The sequence below is a fragment of the Lissotriton helveticus genome, chromosome 11, assembly GCF_964261635.1.
Source record: "Lissotriton helveticus chromosome 11, aLisHel1.1, whole genome shotgun sequence".
NCBI lineage: Eukaryota > Metazoa > Chordata > Amphibia > Caudata > Salamandridae > Lissotriton > Lissotriton helveticus.
Genome location: NC_136072.1, coordinates 775,868,676 through 775,887,419, shown reverse-complemented (window position 1 = coordinate 775,887,419; position 18,744 = coordinate 775,868,676). Strand labels below are relative to the sequence as shown.

Here is an 18,744-nt window from a genome sequence, read left to right as displayed (position 1 = left end):
CACAGGCCATATGACCACGCAAATATAATGGATTGACAACGTCACATCCTTTATTGCAGTGGTGACCGGATGGCGGACGCTCCACGGGTCTGAATCATAAAGTTGCCATGAACAGTTACGCAGAGGGTTAGTCGCACCGTAAGCTGTATGACCGTCAGGGGCCTACTACCACATGGCGCGGACTTGAATTGCACAGGGTTAGTGCCACCCAAACATGATGGGGCCCTCAGGGGCCTACTAGCACGTAGCGTAGAGTTGAGTTACACAGGTTAGTGCCACCCGAAGCTGATGTGGCCGTCAGGGGCCTACCACCATGTGGCGCAGACTTGAGTTGCACAGGGTTAGTCGCACCCTAAGTTGTATGGCCGTCAGCGGCCTACCACCACGTGGCGCAGACTTGCGTTGCCCAGGGTTAGTGACACCCAAAAGCTGATGTGGTCTCCGCTATTGATGACTCAGGACTCAGCGACATGTGTGAGATCTGCCGGGCCACAGGGAAGCTGATGTGGTCTCCGCCATTCATGACGCAGGACTGAGTGACATCTGTGAGATCTGCCGGGCCGCAGAGCTTTGACGGGCAAGTAGAGTGCCCACTGGTAGACACTCCGGTGGCAGCAGGTAACTATTTGGTCATGGATGCGCAGGGACGGCAGTGACTCGCTCTCTCTCTCTCTCTCACTTCCATGTCCACTCTCTCTCTCACTCCCTTTTTTTCCTTCCCTCTCTTTTTCTCTCTGGCTTTTTTTCCTTCTCTCTTTCTTTGTGTCTCACTCCTTTGATATGGCATTACACACATCCTTATTTTGTACTTTATTTTCCAGGCTGTGTCATCGACATTCATTCTCCCGACAGGAGTCTTCCGCCTTGTTGTTTTGTGTTCAGTTTGTTAAATTTAGTTTATCCTTTATATATATTGACGGAAAAATAAAAATTGAATAAAAAAAGAAAAAAAATTCAGTAATGTTTTTGGTTGTTACTTAAGTGCTGTGTGACTCTTTCTCGTTCTTATTACTATTATTTTGTGGTGTCCACCATGGTTTTAAATTTTGGGGCAGTTATCGTGGGAATACTGGTGATGTCTGCTGTTTGCACCAGCTTCTGAATAGTGTGTTAGATTTATCTCAACTTTAGTTACATTAAAGTGCTGATGATGAGATGCAGAGTAGGTGTTCCCATGCAAAAAGACACAAGGTGCACCTTTATGTTTTATTCTGAATACTAAAATCCTGTATTGAATTGTACTGTGGTAGTGGGTGCATTTACAGTCCACACACAAGAAGAAATGTCATTGAATTTATATTGATTAGGAATAATGACTCAGGTGCTGGATCTTGACGGGATACACTGCCCAGTTTGTTTATTTTTCTGTACAGAAAAAAAACATATCACAACTTTCACAACGAAAGGCAAAATCTGCGATGCGAAACAAATTCTGGCAATAAGCTGCATTAGCACAAGGGATTTTACACCTGCTTTCTGCTGGTGTTAAGCAGGATGACTACCTCCAACATGAAAAGGAACACAGCCAAGAGCCACACTGGAACACCCTCAAGTGTCATTGTAGTGAAGGCAAGGCCCTGCTTGCGCACATTGCTATGTTAGCATAGGCTTATTAGACGTTTAAACGCCATTTTAGCTTTTTGCTGCTTTTGCACACAACACTACATGTAACTGTTGTTGTAAGTTAGGCTTCGTGAATTTCTTCACATGAGAACAGCTTGTTTTTAACATCCCTAGACTTACATCTCAACCTTAGTCTTGACAGTGAGTGCTGAAGCCTCCAAGGTTATCATAACAATGTTAGGTGTTGTTCGGGCTGATCGGCCCATGCTCTAGACACAACATGCACGCAGCCGTGGCTAGCTGAAATTCTGGCACCTTTAATATAAAATATTGCACTGCATGCATGATTTGAATACTTGTAGAAAATCAGTTTCCAGAGAGAAAGAGCTATTGCAGATCCCGATGTGATTCACCTCTGCTGATCTTGGAGGTATGGGGTCCCCATTCAAGCCTAAGAGACCCTCTATATTATATAAAACATAGTTCCTAGCTAGGGAGGGTGGCATACAAGGCACTATAGGACCTGTTCCCACTATCATTATAATATGATTTCTCCTTTTGTGTTTTATGGAATTGTAACAATGCTGATCATATTATTTTTAATCATATGCCTGCTTATGTTAGCAAAAATACAGCAGCTTAGAGCACGTCGTTAAAAATAAACATTTTAAACTTTTAAATCGTGTCTCTTTTTACCCATGTTGTGGACTGGTATGAGAATACCAGACGAAAGAGTGTTGATTCCCACCATTCCTGAGTGTTTCCTAAGTCGCATGTTCTGGGTTGTCTAATCATTGGTACCTTTGCTATAGGACTTAGAGCTAATGAGACACTGATGCTAGTCAGTTAGGGGTTCTAGGTACTGAGGTGAGTTTTTTGGTCTACCACAGTTCACTGAGGTCCTGGGTTTCTGTGCACAGTTCTGTGTATGAGCAGAATACCTGCAACATCATAGAGTCAATGAGCATGATACACGGATACCCATGAGGGCCAAAACTCTTATCGCAATAACCCAGGGACTGCCAACATCCCCCGAACCCGCATCGGAGCAAGTGTGTCAGTGTGGTCATTGTGATAGCAACATCACAGTGTGCTGTCTTCAGCAGACGTTACCATGTCACCTCAGCGATGGCAGTGAGCCTGGACATGGATGGAGGATTTATTAGATGCGTGACTGACTGTATAAGTAAGTAATTAAATGTGTCTTACTGAATGCATGCGTTAGTGACTAAACGAAGCGTGGGCTACTGCGCTTTGTTTGTTGTAAGCCCCGGGTGGGCCAGGTCTTGGGGCAATTTATAATTATGGTATGGTGGTCCCCAAAGCCCCGGGGACTACTACCTCCCAGGGGCTTCGCTTATAATTTGCGGAGGCATGTGGCCCCGTAGCTTTTTTTCCAAAAATGTGTATGGGGGCTCCTGCCCCCCCGCACTGCCCCGGGGACGACCACCTCCCCAGGGCTATTTACATGTTGGGAGTGGGGCCACACGGCCCTCCTCTGGGAGCCCTCAATGGCCCTAGGTACCGCCACCCCCCAGAACCGGCTTCTGCAATGTCCCAGGGTGCCCACCGCCCTTTCAGAGCAAACACTGCTTTGCTTCTTGGAAGCGAGAGCCGGAAACCTGCTCTCGCTTCCAAGAAGCAAAGCAGATTGCTTTTGGTCAAGGGGAGCTGCATGTTAGAAACTCCCCTTGCCAAAACCAATGCCGGCTACGGCAGGAGGCAGGGAGCGGGCTGGGACGGTGGGAGCATTGGGGCTCCCCCCATGGACTCCAACTTGAGGGCCAGCCCTGGGGGATGGAGTCCCCTGGGCCAGAAGTAGCCTGGGAGGGGCCACGTGGCACCCCTCCCCTTTAACTTAATAAATACATGTTAGAAATGGGATCCCCGGCTGGCCAAGGCTCGCGCCAAAACCAGTTAGAGACCACCACTCTAAGTCAGGGCAAGGGAGTTATACACCAAGATAACCCCTGCTCACCCCCTTGGTAACGTGACACGAGCAGTAAGGTTAAACTCGGAGGCAATGTGAGTTGAGCCTTTGCGCGTGCACCCAGCAACAATACCCAAGGCCCACCACAAAGGAAACTCCACACAAGGTTAGATATACAAATATCGTTTGTATTACACCAAAACACATTAGATAAAAACACACACTTTACAATGTGCCAACAGGCACGGGCAGAATTTACAGGGGATATGTACAAGACAGGGCCACCTGGACCACTGTCAGGAATATGCACTTTTAGACTTAGTACTTGGTAGAATTAGCACTTGTAGGAATAATAATTAGCACATAGAACATATAATAATAATCACTGTAGCACAAAATAGAACATAAAGCACCCAACCAGTAACCACTGGTAACAGGTAAGTACCACCTACGCAACCCTGACCACCTTAGGAAAAGGTCACGCAGGGAACCAGGACCTCACTAGCAACACCTGTACTAGGAGAAAAACAACCACCTAAGTATCACCATACATTTAGGGGTATAGGCATAGGAACATTTTACACAGGATGCATCCTAACATTCAGAGGTGTAGGGAAGGAAAACACATGATGCATAAACATACATTCAGCGGTGTAAGAACAAGGCACATGATGCATCAAAAACACATTCAGAGGTGCAGCAAAGAACAATTCGCAGAAATCACATTAGGCCACAACCTGTGACTTGTCACCAGGCCAACTGGCCTCTCTGGGGATAGGACGCCCTGTGTCCCAAATGTCAGGGACCTAAACGGAGCAGCTGCCCACTACGTGCTGGGCAGCTGTGGAGATCTGATGGGGCCAACGTGGGAGCCTCGCAGGCTCTGAACAACTGACTGTCCCCTGAGCCTCTTTGGGCTCTAAACAAAGCAATGCCCCTGAACCCCTCTGGGCTCCAAACAAACTGATGCCCCTAGAGCCTTCGTGGCTCTCCAACCAGTGTGGGGCAAGGTGGGAGCGGCCCGCTGCCTTCCGGGGCCGCTCTACCACTGTGAAAAGGTGCCCCCTGAGCCTCCCGGGGCTCTGAGACCAAATGGGGCGCCTTGAGCCTCTCGGGGCTCTGGCACAAAGATGCGGGGAAATCGGAGGAGTCCCCCCCTTGGGGAATCGGAGAAATAATGCCCCCGCTTTGCTGGAGTCCCACTCCTGGGGACCCAAAACAACAATGGCCCCCGGAGCCCACGGGGTTCCAACTCAAGGTGCGGCGCTTTGGGGGGAGCGGCCCTCTGCCAAACGGGGCCGCCCTCAGTGACCACAGAACTAGGGGAGCCTCTCAGGCTCTACGGCCAGGCCCGGAGCTCTCCACCCGCCCGTCCACACTCACCTGGCTCTAAGGCGGAGGCTCCGATGTCGTGCTGGGTCTGGTCCCGTCTCCGGCTTGCCACTGGAGCTCGGGGCGGCTTCAACGGTGCAGTAACTTCTCTCTGGAGCCTCCAAGGCTCCCTCGCACTCCTGTCTTTCAGCAAGCGGGCCAGGGCCCTCCCTCGTGAGAGCCCCGCTTGGCACACCCGCGGCAGGTTCCTTCTTGCTCCACGGCGGAGGGGCGGGACTTCCGCCTTCTGCCTCCAGCCCTTCCGGGTCGCCGCGGGCAGCGCAGTGGCCCTCCCCTAGCACACACCGGCGGCGCTTCAGTCAAATGAGGGTTGGGCACCCTCGAGGCCGCAATCTATCGAGGCACTGCCGGGTGGGCACCGGCTTTAGCAAGTGAAGCGCTCCCAAGCGCTGAAGAAGTAATGCACTCCCAGGCGCTAAGAGCACAAACAAAGGTCCAGGTAAAAATAAAGCACTCCCAGCGCTAGACAGAAATCAAGCGCTTCCAGGCGCTAGGGTCCCAAACGTCCAGGGACCAGCACAAAGTCCTTCAGGAGGTGGGGGGGGCAAGGATGGGCCCAGAGCCAGCTCACAGGGTCCTCCTAGGCAGTGAGGCAATCCCCAGTGGCGGTCCTCCTGGCGCCCAGCAGCAGCAGCCCCCCCTCAGCAAAAGGATCCAAGAAGAGAACATTTTGCAAGGGGACACAGCCCTTTTTTATACATTAAATCCCTTTGTCTAAGGGTGCAGGGTGGGGGAAAACCAGTCGCAGCTGGTTTTGGAGCACTCTTGATGTGCTCAGCCACCCTTCCTATTCACCAGGCAGGCTAGGGTCATCAGTCGCACCACAGGTGGCGGAGCCAGCATTGTGTGGGGAAAGACCAGCCCTATTCAGGTCCCAGGTGCACCACTCCCGCACATCACACATGCTAATCTCAACACTCACCACCGGGGCAGACCCATACAGTCTCCTGGAGCCAGGCTCACCAGCCAGCTCCAGCCTATCACACGCCAGCACACTGACAGGCACACTTTTAAAAGTGGCACTTCCATATTAGACACAAACACGCTGCACGCATCATTGCGCAGGATTCAATCACACGAGTCCGCACATACCAGACTCGAGTCTGCACACCCCACGCATCAGAAACTACAAGGGACACATACATTCCACATGCATTCCTATGGGAGGGCAGGCCTATCTCACCACACGCACTCCGAGTGTGCACGCACTTTCCACTGGGACACAGTGAAAGTGCGCAGAAACCAAAAATCACCATCCCCAGGTCACATATAAAAAGCAAAAAGTTCAGGGGTGAACCTGCCAGAAGGGCCAAGTCCAACAACAAATTTTAAAAACGGAAGGCCGGCACCAGGGGTTGGGGTCCCCGGGGCATAATTGGCCTCAGTCGGGGGGCCACGAGGCCCCCCTCCTCAAAAAAAGCAGACTGGCCAGGGGTGGGGGCCGCATGGCCACCCTCCCATGAAACAAACAAAAAACAAGGCTAGGAGCAGAAGTGGCCCAGGGCAGGGGGGTACGTGGCCCCCCTCCCTGGAAAATACATTTTCTTTGAAATAAAAATGAGGCCAGGCCCATGGGGTCCCCGGGGTCAATAGTGGCCCAGGTAAAGGAGGCCACGCGGCCCCCTTCCTGTTTAAAAAAATAATGCTCAGGCCCTAGGGGATGGGGTCCCCAGGGCCCAAAAAATACTACAAGAAGTGGGGGCCGGGAAAAGAAAAGCGGGGGAGGAGCTACGCGGGCGTCCTAGATGGTCGCGTGAGCAGAGGGCTCCCGAGACCCACGCCGCCCTCCTGCAAATATCCTTATAATATCCTGGTTCTATTGATGGGCTTTTGAAGATCTACTCTCGCTGATCCTGATATCCTTTCAGAAATCGAATTTGGACGTCGGGAACCGATTCTACGCCGACTTCAACTATCTGGGCCCACCCCGAGCGTGACCGGGGACTTGGCTGCTTCATTGGGCCGGGGAGTAATTCAACAACAGCGGCCGGAGGGACGTATCCCTAGTCGGCCTGATTGTCACTTTCAGTTTCGGTTTCTCCCCGGACCCTCGAGTGATTGCGGTACAAGCGGATCGTCTCCCACGGCGGTGCAATTCTACCACTGTGGTGTCCGGCCACATCCCCACATCCCCACTTCCTCAGCCTATTGCTCAAGCTGCATTTTCCAGTTTTGGCCCTAAAATTTGGACTTGGTATCCCGCGGGCGTCGGCCATTTTCACCAGGTCCAGAAGGCCCCTTTGGGTCGCTGATCCTAATATGGCCTCCAAACCTGAGTCCGAGAAGCGCAAGACCAAGACGCCGGTCCGCGGGGGACTCACTCAGACTAATTTCATGGATCGGTTTACACAACCGAAGGGCTCCCCCGGTGGTCCCGGCCGCTCTTTTGCTGACCCCAAGACGGACTCTGCCGAGCCTCCCGAGGTTTCTCTCCAGGACTTGATGAGTGCCATCACGGGGATGAAAGCGGATATGGGACAACAATATGAAGCCCTGGCCTCCAAGATTGATACTGTGGCGGTCGACGTTACACTCATTAGAGCAGACCTCGCCAAAACTAATGAGAGGGTCAAGGCCTTGGATTTGAAGACCTCCAGTCTTATCACGGATGTGGGGGACGCGCAGTCAGAGATTGGCAACCTGGGAGCGTCGCACGACTTGATGGCTCGAAGACTGGACGAGCATGAAAATAGGGCCCGGCGTAACAACATACGCTTGGTGGGAGTGCCGGAAAAACCCGACAGTACGACGGTTGACCTGCTTGTCGAAGATCTGATCCTCAACCATCTGGCCCCCGCTGGACTCAGCAAATTCTTCGCTGTTGAACGTGCATATCGTTTCCCGGGCGGGAAGATTCAACCGGGGGCCCCCCCCGAGGCCCATCATCGCTCGGCTTTTTCACTTTCGTGATAGAGACGCTATCCTGCAAGCCTCCCGAGGTCGGGGCCCCTTGAATATTGACAACTGCACGGTCAACATCTACCCAGACTTTACCCCGCAGGTCCAGCGACAAAGGATGGGGTTTCAGGGAGTGAAGAGGCGACTACGAGATCTTGGATTTAAGTATGCTATGTTATTTCCTGCTCGACTGCGCATTGAACACGAGGAGCGGACCTTTTTCTTTGATCGACCAGACTGTGCCAGTGACTGGCTTGATTCACTGCCTAAACGAGACGATCTGAACGGGCGCCCCGGTGGAGCAGAGGGGGGCACCTCAGATCGGGAGTGACATTGTGGTTCCTGACGTCCGGTTTCTTTTACTTGCTTATCAGCTGAGGTATGCCATTTGTCTCACTATTGTTTGTGTTGAGCCTGAGGGTGGTTCGGGTGTAAGGGGACTCTTCTTCCTCCTCCTGGGTTCTTTGTGTAGTGTAGTTATGAAGGGGCGACAGGCACACTGCATGTTGGGGTGGCTTTCGAGTCGTACGCAGGGATGCAGGGTGGGGGGTGTTGAAGCCGGGGGTGGTTGGAGGGAGGGGGGGAGTGTTATTGTTATCGTTTTTGTGTTTGTTACTTTCACATGGCATTGTGCACGTTGCTTTTATCCTTCTGTTGCTGGGTATCGAGGGGGGAGGGCCATGGTCCGTTTCCGGGATGGGGGGTGGTGAGTTGAGGTTGCTATCCTGGAACGTTAACGGGTTGGGGGATAAGATAAAACGTGGTGTTGTCTCTCAGTTCCTTAGACGCCATTCCCCGGATGTTGTATTGTTGCAAGAGACCCATTTGATAGGAAATGCTTGCCAGGCAATGAATAGGCGTGGCTACAAGCTGGTGGCACATGCTGGTTTCACTTCTGGCTCTAGAGGGGTGGGCATTCTGATCCGGTCCTCCCTGGCCCTTGAAATAGACGATGTAGTGCTCGATGACAGGGGTCGATATGCTGCACTTTCGGGGAGTTGGGAGGGCAAAAGGCTCTCTATTGTTAACTTATATGTCCCCCCGGGTCTACAAGCCACCACCTATACCGACCTTGGGCGGCTTCTGCTAGACCTTCCTGATGGTCTCCTTCTTCTTGGAGGGGATTTTAATTCTGTGGTCTCGGGCGATTCTGACCGCTACCCGCCCAGGGCCTTACCGAACTCCTAGAGGTGGCTCTCCGAGCTCCTGGACACTTTTGGGTTGGTGGATAGTTGGAGGATGCTACATCCTGTGCAATTACAATACACTTTTCACTCTGGGGCCCACGGTAGTCTTTCCAGGATTGACTATTTCTTATTGCCGTCGGCCCAATCTTCATCAGTTCGAGAAGTTCGTCACCTCCCGAGGGGTATTTCTGATCACTCTCACTTGTGGCTAAGTGTTGCTGTTGGGGCGGGTAGTGCAGGGAGAGTTGCTCCTATTAATCCCTGGCATTTGAGAAATCCCATAACACGTTCCGAGCTGGTCAAGGCTATTGATTGCTACTTTGATGTAAATGTGGGGTCTGTTTCCTCTTCTGTATCACTGTGGGAAGCTTTCAAGACTGTAATTCGGGGTTGTTCACTGTCATTGATTGCCACTGCTAAAAAGGCCAGGAATGAGGAGCTGACGCGCCTTGAAGATGAGATAGTTGTGCTCGAGGGCGCCCTGGGTGGGAACGATACCCCTGCTACTCTTCACTCCCTGGCTCTGAAACAGGCCGACTATAGGGCCCTGGTTACCGATGCTGCTAAAGTTATGTGCAGTGAGCAGCAGGGTAGACTCTATGATGTGGGTGATAAGGCGGGTAAACTCATTGCGTGGCTGGACCAGAAAGAGAGAGCAAATCGAGTGGTGCCATTGATTGAGAGGTCGTCTGGGGATTGTGTGTCTGACCCTATTGGAATTGTTGATTGTTTCATGGACCACTTCCAGACGGTCTATGCCTCGGTGAGTGACAGGGATGAGTGTGATTCCCGCCTACTGTTACGTGATATCGCGTTACGCTGCCTCTCTGATGAGGATAGATCCTTGATGGACGCTCCCATTACAGTGGATGAGATCGCCAATGCCATCCGCGCGCTTCGTTCGGGCAAGGCCATGGGGCCCAATGGATTACCCATTGAGCTATACAAACTACGGCCTGACAAAATGGCGCCTTATTTGAGGGATATGTTTGTCGAGGCTCTCGATAATGGTGTCCTTCCTGCTGATCAGCGTCTGGCCACCATCGTTGTCATTCACAAGGAAGGTAAGCCGCGCGATCGGTGTGCTTCCTACCGGCCCATTTCACTGCTCAATGCTGAACCCAAGATTCTAGCTAAGTTGCTTGCTAATCGTCTGGTTAAGGTAGTTGGAGACCTGATCCATCCGGATCAATCCGGTTTCATCCCGCACCGGAATACCGCCCTTAATCTCAGGAGACTCCACAGAGTTCTCGCGAGAGCTGGGACTCTTACGGAGTCGGCCATTTTGGCTTCCCTCGATGCTACTATGGCCTTTGATATGATAGAATGGCCGTATCTCTGGGCGGCTCTCGCTAAGTTCGGGTTCGGCTCTCAATTCATCGCCTGGGTGCGGCTCCTTTATGAACGACCACTAGCCCAGGTGTTAGCGAATGGCAGGGTCTCTGGTACTTTCGCACTCGGACGTGGCACCCGCCAGGGTTGTCCACTGTCGCCGTTACTATTTGCCCTCGCTTTGGAACCATTGGCTGAGTGGCTTCGCTGGGAGCCCTCCATAATGGGCATCCGGTGGTCCCCTGACTTTGAAGATCGTGTCTCGCTATACGCTGATGACATTCTTCTGTACCTCACCTCCCCCCGAAAGTCTCTGAATGTGCTCTTCGATGTTCTCACCTCTTTCGGTAAGAACTCGGGGCTCGTCATCAACTGGTCCAAGTCATGCGTCTACGTTTTAGCTGGAGATCTCCCCCCGCTGCCCCGTAGATTTCCAATTCAGTAGGCTGAGTCTGGTTTTCGGTACTTGGGGATTTATGTCTCGCTAAACTCCGAAGTCCATTATGAACGTAACCTTCTGGCCCCTCTCCAGAGGCTTAAACTTGATGTTTTACGGTGGCGACGACTTCCCCTTTCCCCATCGGGTCGAGCGGCTCTGTTTAAGATGATGTCGCTTCCCAGATTTCTTTATGCACTTCAGAATTTTTATGACCCTATACCTTCGGCGTATTTCTGTGAAGTCGAAGGCCTTCAGAGGCGGCTGATCTGGGATGGGCGTGCTCGCATCTCCTTACCCAAGCTCACCTTGCCGTGGTATGACGGTGGCATCGCCCTCCCTGATATCAGACGCTATTACTGGGCCTCGCAGCTTAGCGCCGTCAACCATGTGACTTACGCCCCTGGCCATACTCCTGCCTTTTCAATAGATAAGCATCTCTTGCCGGGCGGGAATTTTAGCAGGGCGCTGTATTCCAAGAAGCCATTGGGAGCCCTATTGGCCCTACGAAAATTGTTGTGCGAGTGTGGCGAGATGCTACTGCTGCTACGGGATGGAGTGGTAGATTGACTCGTGTGACCCCGCTGTATGATTCTGATCGATTGGGCGATTTGTGGAGAACGAAAGGATTCGATAAATGGGATATGATCGGTATCTGCAGAGTGGAGGATCTCTGGTCCAAGGGAAACGTCAAGACTTTTGAGGCGCTTAAGCTGGAATATGAGCTTGATGATAAGGAATACTTCAGGTATATTCAAGTGCGACTCGCATTGCTCTCAGTTTTCCCCCCGGGGACTGAGATTCCTGACTCCTCGCCTTTAGAGGACCGCATCCTTGATGGCTATTTGCCTGACAGTACCATATCATTGCTTTACAAGAAGCTCATTAACAACAGGGATGACTTGCTTGGGCGCCTCAGAGCCTCGTGGACCGCAGATGGCCTTGAACTGGATGACAAATGGCCGTCTCCTCCCCCAAGGAGGTGGCCATACCTGCTCGTCTCCGATTTGTCCAGCTGAAGATCCTCCACCGTGTATATGTAACGGGTCCGCGTCTGGTGCGAATGGGTTACTCTCTTGATGGGCTATGTAAGCGCGGCTGTGGAATGAGTGGAACCTTTTTGCATATTATTTGGGAGTGTCCGGCTGTTGCGGCTTTCTGGTCCAGAGTGCATGCTATCATGGAAAGAGTCACTGGGGTCTCCCTCTTGCCCGAGGTCAGAAGATGTCTTCTCAATGTCTGGGAACCCACGGACTATAACACGGCCCAGACTTTTTGGGCAACTCTTGGTAACATGGTGGCCAAGAGGGACATTGCGCAACTCTGGGGTTCCCACAGACCACCTACCGTTGCGGCCTGGAGGGAGAACATGTACTGGTGTATGATCAGAGAGAAAACGGTCTATGTGGCTAGGGGCCGGCCTAAGAAATGGGGTAGAATATGGTTTCAATGGAACTCGTATCGTGGCAACCTGTGCACTCCCCCACAAGAATACACTATCGACAACTTATTGTCCCCTTAATTGACGTTTCGGGTCTATGCTAGCAATTTTGTATAATATTGCTCTCCTCGCTACCCCCCTCTCGAATTGCATGCTTATCATTATATGCTACCCAGAACCTACCGCCCTTCCCTTTGACTCCCAGTATTCGACTATTGCCATGTGATTGTGTCTCATGTTGTTCGTTTTGCATCATCAAAAATTTAAAAACTAAACCTTCACTGCTAGTCTTCTTTATCCTCAACCACGTACAAGCCATAATGCTTACTGTTTCTACCTGAAAGACTACCGTGAGGACTGGTATTGTGTGATGCATGCAACGTTGGATGTCATAGCGGCCGGCCCCCAGGGTTGTAGGCTGACAGCTGTGTATCGTGTGTAAATTAAATTAAGATTTAAAAAAAAAAAAAACTGGCATCTGCGGAGGCCCTGCACCCCTCCCCTGCACCCCTCCCTGCACCACTCTGAAAACCAGCCTCTTGGCACGCCTTAAGTTGGGAGATTAAGTTCTCTTCAACCCTGAGGGTCCCTAAAGGCCAACTAGCCCACTTTAGTAAGCCCCACACAGTGGGATTGCTGAGAGGTGGTCTTAGGCCATGCCCTTTTTTATACCACTCTGCAATCGCGCTTTTGGTGCACTGCTTGCGGGGCAATGAGGTCCTCTTGTGTCCTGAGGACCTCAGGACTAAAGTGGACTTTATCCCCTGAGGAGCAGTGCCTCAGGAGGCGCTTTTGCTTAGTGGTGTAAAAAGGGGGCATGGCCTCAGACCACTCTCAGCAATCCAACTGCATGGAACTTACTGGAGGTACCTGGTGGGCTAGTTGGCCTCCTGGGGCCCTTAGGATTCAAGGGGACTTAATTCCCCAATCCAGAACGTGCCTGGAGGTGCCTTGGCACTGTGGTGGAGAAAGGGTGCATGTCATGTGTCCACCTCTCAGCTATCCCACTATCTGGGGCATACTGGAGGTATCAGGTAGGGTAATTGGCCTCTCAGGACCCCCAACAGTGACTTTAATCCCTATCCAAGAGTGTGCCAGGAAGTGTGTTTGCAGAGTGGAAAGTGGGCATGGCCTGCTATGAGAACTTAGCAATCCTGCTGTGTGGGACTTCCTGGAGGTAAAAGAGGGGTAGTTGGCCCCAAAGGTTGACCTTAGGGGCTAACTACCCCTCCTGTTACCTCCAGTAAATCCCACACTGTGTGATTTCTAAGAGGTATTTGGAGGCCAGGCTCACCTTTCTCCACCACTATGCAAATGCGCCTCCTGGCACAGTACTGGTTGGAGGATGAAGTCCACTTTACTCCTGAGGGACTTTGGCAGCCACGTAGCCCTCCTGGTATATCCTGTAAGTTCTATGCAGTGGAATTTCTGAGCGCTGCTTGGAGGCCCCGCCCCCTTTCTCTGCCACTCTGCAAACACGGCTATCAGTTAAATAAGCATTTGTAATGTAATAAGTCTCGCATTTGCAAGAGTTAGAGCCATTAGCATTGTAAATCTAAAAGTGTTTTATTAATGTTTCTTGGAGTGGAGTGGATGTGGGTTGCGTGTAGTAATATTATTTGGTATGTTGTGCAGTAAAATTATGTGGATAGAAAGTATGTGGTATGTAGTGTAGTGGAATTATGTACCGTGGGATTACGTGTTACCAAGAGTAATTATGTGGTATGGTAGTCTGTGTTGTGGAGTGGTAACCTCAGGTTTAATCTTCTTCTTTTCCATAGAAGCTAAACTATGAACTGAATGAGACAAAAAAATAAGGAATCACTGAGCAGCACTTCTGGACCTAGTCAGAGGTATGAGCAGGGCCACTGGAATTATGTGACTGTTTGGCTGCGCCATCTTTTGTACAATTATACATTTTCCGCATTAGCCACATAATTCATCATCTGTTGCCTAATCTGCAGATTTGAACAAAAAAGCCTTGTTTCTAGCTCAAAAGGCTTTGACGTTACTACAAATGCAGTGACAAGTGTTACAGCGTGGTGGAAGGTCCTTTGTAAACCTAGAATGATCACCTGTAACTTATTGCTAAATGTGGGTGTTAAAGTGCCACTCTTGCTTCTTTCTGTACCTCTCTTGCCTCTTTCTGCATGTCTGTTGCTTCTTTCTGTACTTTGTTTGGTGCTTTCTGCATCTCTCTTGCTTCTTTCTGTACATCTCTTGCTTCTTTCTGCACATCTCTTGCTTCTTTCTGCCCCTTCTTGCTTCTTTCTGCACCCTTCGTGCCTCTTTCATACCCCTCTTCCCTCTATCTGCACCCCTCTTGCCTCTTCCTGCAACCTTCTTCTCTCATTCTGCACCCCTCTTACCTCTTTCTGCACCCCTCTTCTTTCTTTCTGCACTCCTCCTGCCTCTTTCTGTACCTCTGTTCCTTTTTTTGTTTCTTTCTGCACCTCTCTTGCTTCTTTCTGAACCCTTCTTGCCTCTTTCTCCACCCCTCTTCCCCCTTATTGCATGTCTGTTGCTTCATTCTGTACTTCTCTTGCCTCTTTCTCATCCCTCTTCCCTCTGTCTGCATCTCTGGTGCTTCTTCCTGCACTTATTTAGCGTCTTTCTGTACCTCTCCTGCTTCTTTCTGCACCCCTTGTGCCTTTTACTGCACTCCTCTCTCTTGCCTCTTTCTGCACCTCTGTTCTTTCTTTCTGCACTTCTTTTGTTACTTTCTGCATCCCTCTTGCCTCTTTCTCTACCCCTCTTCCCACTTTCTCCACCTCTCTTGCTTCTTTCTGCACCTCTCTTGTCTCCTTCTCCATACACTTCCCTTTTTCTGCACCTCCGTTGCTTCTTTCTACACCTCTCTTGCTTCTTTCTGCATCCCCGTTTGCCTCTTTCTGTACCCCTCATCCTTCTTTTTGCATCCCTCTTGCCTCTTTCTGTGCCTCTGCTGCATCTTTCTGCACTACGCTTGCTTCTTTCTGCACCTGCCTTGTTTCTTTCTGCATCCCTCTTGCTTCTTTCTACACCCCTCGTGCCTCTTTCTGCATCCCTCTTTCTGCACTCCTTTTACCTCTTTCTGTACCTCTATTGCTTCTTTCTGCACTTCTTTTGTTTCTTACTGAACCTCTCTTGTTTCTTTCTGTATCCCTCTTGCCTCTTTCTCCATCCCACCTCTCCCTTTCTGCATCTCTATTGCTTCTTTATGCACTTCTCTTGTTTCTTTATGCACCTCTCTTGCTTCTTTTTGCATCCCTTGTGCCACTTTCTACACCCCCTCTTCCCTCTTTCTGCAGTCCTCATGCCTCTTTCTGTACCTCTGTTGCTTCTTTCTGTACTTCTCTTCCTTCTTTCTGTACCCCTCCAGCCTCTGTCTGTACCCCTCTTGATTCTTCTAACACCCCTCTTCCCTCTTTCTGAAATTCTCTTGCCTCTATCTACACCCTGTTACCTCTTTCTGCACCTCTTTCATCTGTTTCTGCAACTCTCTTGCCTCTTTGTGCAGTTTGCTTGCCTCCTTCTGCACCTCTGTTGCTTCTTTCTGCACCTGTCTTGCTACTTTCTGCATCCCTGATGTCTCTTTCTGCACTCGTCTTCCCTCTTTCTGCACCTCTCTTGCCTCCTTCTGTACCTCACTTGCCTCTTTCTGTATTTCTCTTGCTTCTTTCTGCAAACTTCTTCCCTTTTTCTTCACATCTCTTGCCTCTTTCTGCACCTCTTTTGCCTCTTTCTGTACATCTTTTGGTTCTTTCTGCATTACTCTTGCCTCTTTCTGTACCCCTCTTGCCTCTTTCTGCACCTCTGTTGATTCTTTCTGCACTGCTTTTGCTTCTTTTTACACCTATAATTAGGCTTTCCTGTTTTCAGTTTCTATTTTTGGTAAATTCTGGTGGTGTTTTGTCAGTGTTTTCCAGTGATTTCAATACCTGAAAAAAACAGTGCTTTTCAGTGATTACTAATTTTCGCGCCGGTGTTTATGGAACGCTTTGCTTTTATTATTGCTGGCTTTCTTCATTGACGCATGGCATATAGACAGTGTACGTACGTGTATATGAAGTCCAAATACATATTTACAAGTCAAATTTATTGTAGAACACCATACAATATTTCTTGAGTGATTCTTTAGTCATTCGCGCTCTCTCTTTCCTTCCCATGTACACTTTTATTTGTGAAAAGGCCCTCTCAACATTGGCACTTGAGACTGGCAACGCCAAAACAGCCAGGACACAATTTGCCAACTCTGGCCACTGACGTAGCTTTCCATGCCAGTGCTGGTGCACCTCAAGGTTGACATTCTCTGGGACAGGTTCTGCAACATATGCGTTGAACTGGGTGCACATTCCCGCAGAGGTATTAAAGCGGTAAAAAATGAAGCTGTACTTTGCAACGTCGGGAGAAAATTCCCCTTTATAGAATGGATCTAACACTTGTGCAGAGTACCAAAGTGAGGCTTCATTGACTTCAAACGCCATGGTTGGTGAAAGGACATTTCTATGCATCATAGCTAGCCATTTCTCATGCATGGTAAAATAAAATTTCCTGAATTGGTCTTCAACACTTCTTTGCTTACCAAGCGGCAAGCATTCTAACAGGGAACATGTTGCCGTGCCAAAGTCACTAAAAGTGTTGTCTAGCCTACTCTAGAGGAGATGTTTGACATCGACACCAATTATACTGAAAACTTGGTAGACAAGGGTGTTTTCTGACTCTAGTTTTTTTATTATGTCCACTACAGTAGTCATGTTTTCCTGTAACAATTTAAGGATGCAGTACAGTGTACTTTTTTTGACATCACTATCAATATGCACCTGAAGTTCCTCACATTTCTTGCCTTTTGCATCATCACTAACCAAAAATTCAGTAAGCGGTCGCCACATAGATAATATTGCATTCACGGCCTCTAGGACTGAGAACCACCGACTAAATGACACAGTTGGGATGACTCTTTCTTTGCTGCCACACAAAACACAAAATGAGAAATATTTGCGTTTGAGTTCCCGCGCATAACGAAACAGTGCGCCTGAATGGACTACAAAATCAATAGCATTCTTCATTAGCTCAGAAGATTGTAATGCTGCTTTCAGCATACCACCTAGCAAGTGGCTAGGATCTCTCACAGGGAAACACTTCAGCTCAGGTATTGCTTTTGACAGGTCATCACATAACTTTTTCATATACGTAGCTGAATCGCTGTAAATACAAACAATATCACTCCAATCTTTGTTAAACTTGGTAAGAACTCTCTGCAGCAGCATTCCAAGTGACACTGCGTTGCATGTTTCCAGTACAACTAGATCTGCCATGATGGTACGTCTGTACCATCCATTTTGTGCATCACAAAATGTGATTAGCACTGCCACTGCTGGGTCGCCACGCATCTCTGGGGTTTCATCAATGGTAACAGATATCTTTACATCACCTTGGAGTAATTCTGAAATATGTTCAATATCTGCAAGGGACACCTCTGGTAGGTATTTCTCATACATTTGTGTTGCTTTTGGTAATGTTTTGCATGCTGGTGCACGCTTGCGGAACAGATTCCCAATGGGTTCATCGGCTTGGTGTAAGCTGGTTCCAGATTGCACTAGGGCACGTACAAATTCATGGGACACATCCTTTTCTTCCTCACGTTTTCTTTTGAAGCGGGTCATTGTCTCGGCAAGAGACATCTGGCATAGGCTGTCGCTATTAGGTGGCTCTTTCAATTTCAAGTGGGTCTTGGTGACAAGATGTTCAGCAATTCGGCTTGCAGTCTTCCCAGTTACTATTGGGACAGTCACTCTGCAAAACCTGCAAATTAACATCTTTTGCCCACGCACTTCTTCAACCATGAAATCTTTGTTTTCCAGCACATAATCTTCTGCTGTCTTTATTCTGCGGGCATGTTGTTCTGCGCACACTAGATCAATAAAAAAACACTTAGAAACCGGGTGCGTACTGTTGGGAAAATAAAGAGAAAGACAATATTTTCATGGTCAGGTGACTGCTGTGCAAACAGGGAAGAGCGGACTTGTGTTGCAATGAGTAACAGAAACAACAAGTTCTGATCACAGGAGCTAATAGGCTAAAAGCACCCCAGGGCATTGGCGTGAGGCCTTGATGTCTGTAAGGTTAAGTCAGCACTTTTGGAAATTTGCCTGAAAATGGAGGCTCTGTGCAAGGCTAGGCTTGTTTTCACTGCTGTTTTTTTCTCCTCTAAGATTTATATAGTGCAAACTCAAGCTGAAGATTTTGAAGCGCTTCACGTGAGCACCTGTTGCTTTACACAAGGGCACATGCATTTTTGTTAGGGACTGGTAGATTACGTGGTTTGCCCAGATTCACAGGATGTTGAGCGTCATTGCCACACACCACCAGCCATCAGTGCATACTCCCACCAGGCACACACACCACCAGCCGGCAGTGCACACTTCGACCAGGCACACACGCCACCAGCCATCAGTGCATAATTTCTACAGGCACACACACCACTAGCCATCAGTGCACACATCAATTGTTAACGCATCCACAATTAACTATTGTAGCAATCGTAGTATGGTGTTGCAATATTTAGCAATGCCAATAGCTGAAA

General features: G+C 49.6%; 1 pseudogene; it reads right to left on the bottom strand.

Moving 5' to 3' along the window:
* Positions 1-16,243: 16,243 nt before the first annotated feature.
* Positions 16,244-18,744, bottom strand: part of LOC144790890 (uncharacterized) — a 51,000-nt pseudogene continuing 48,499 nt past the window's right edge.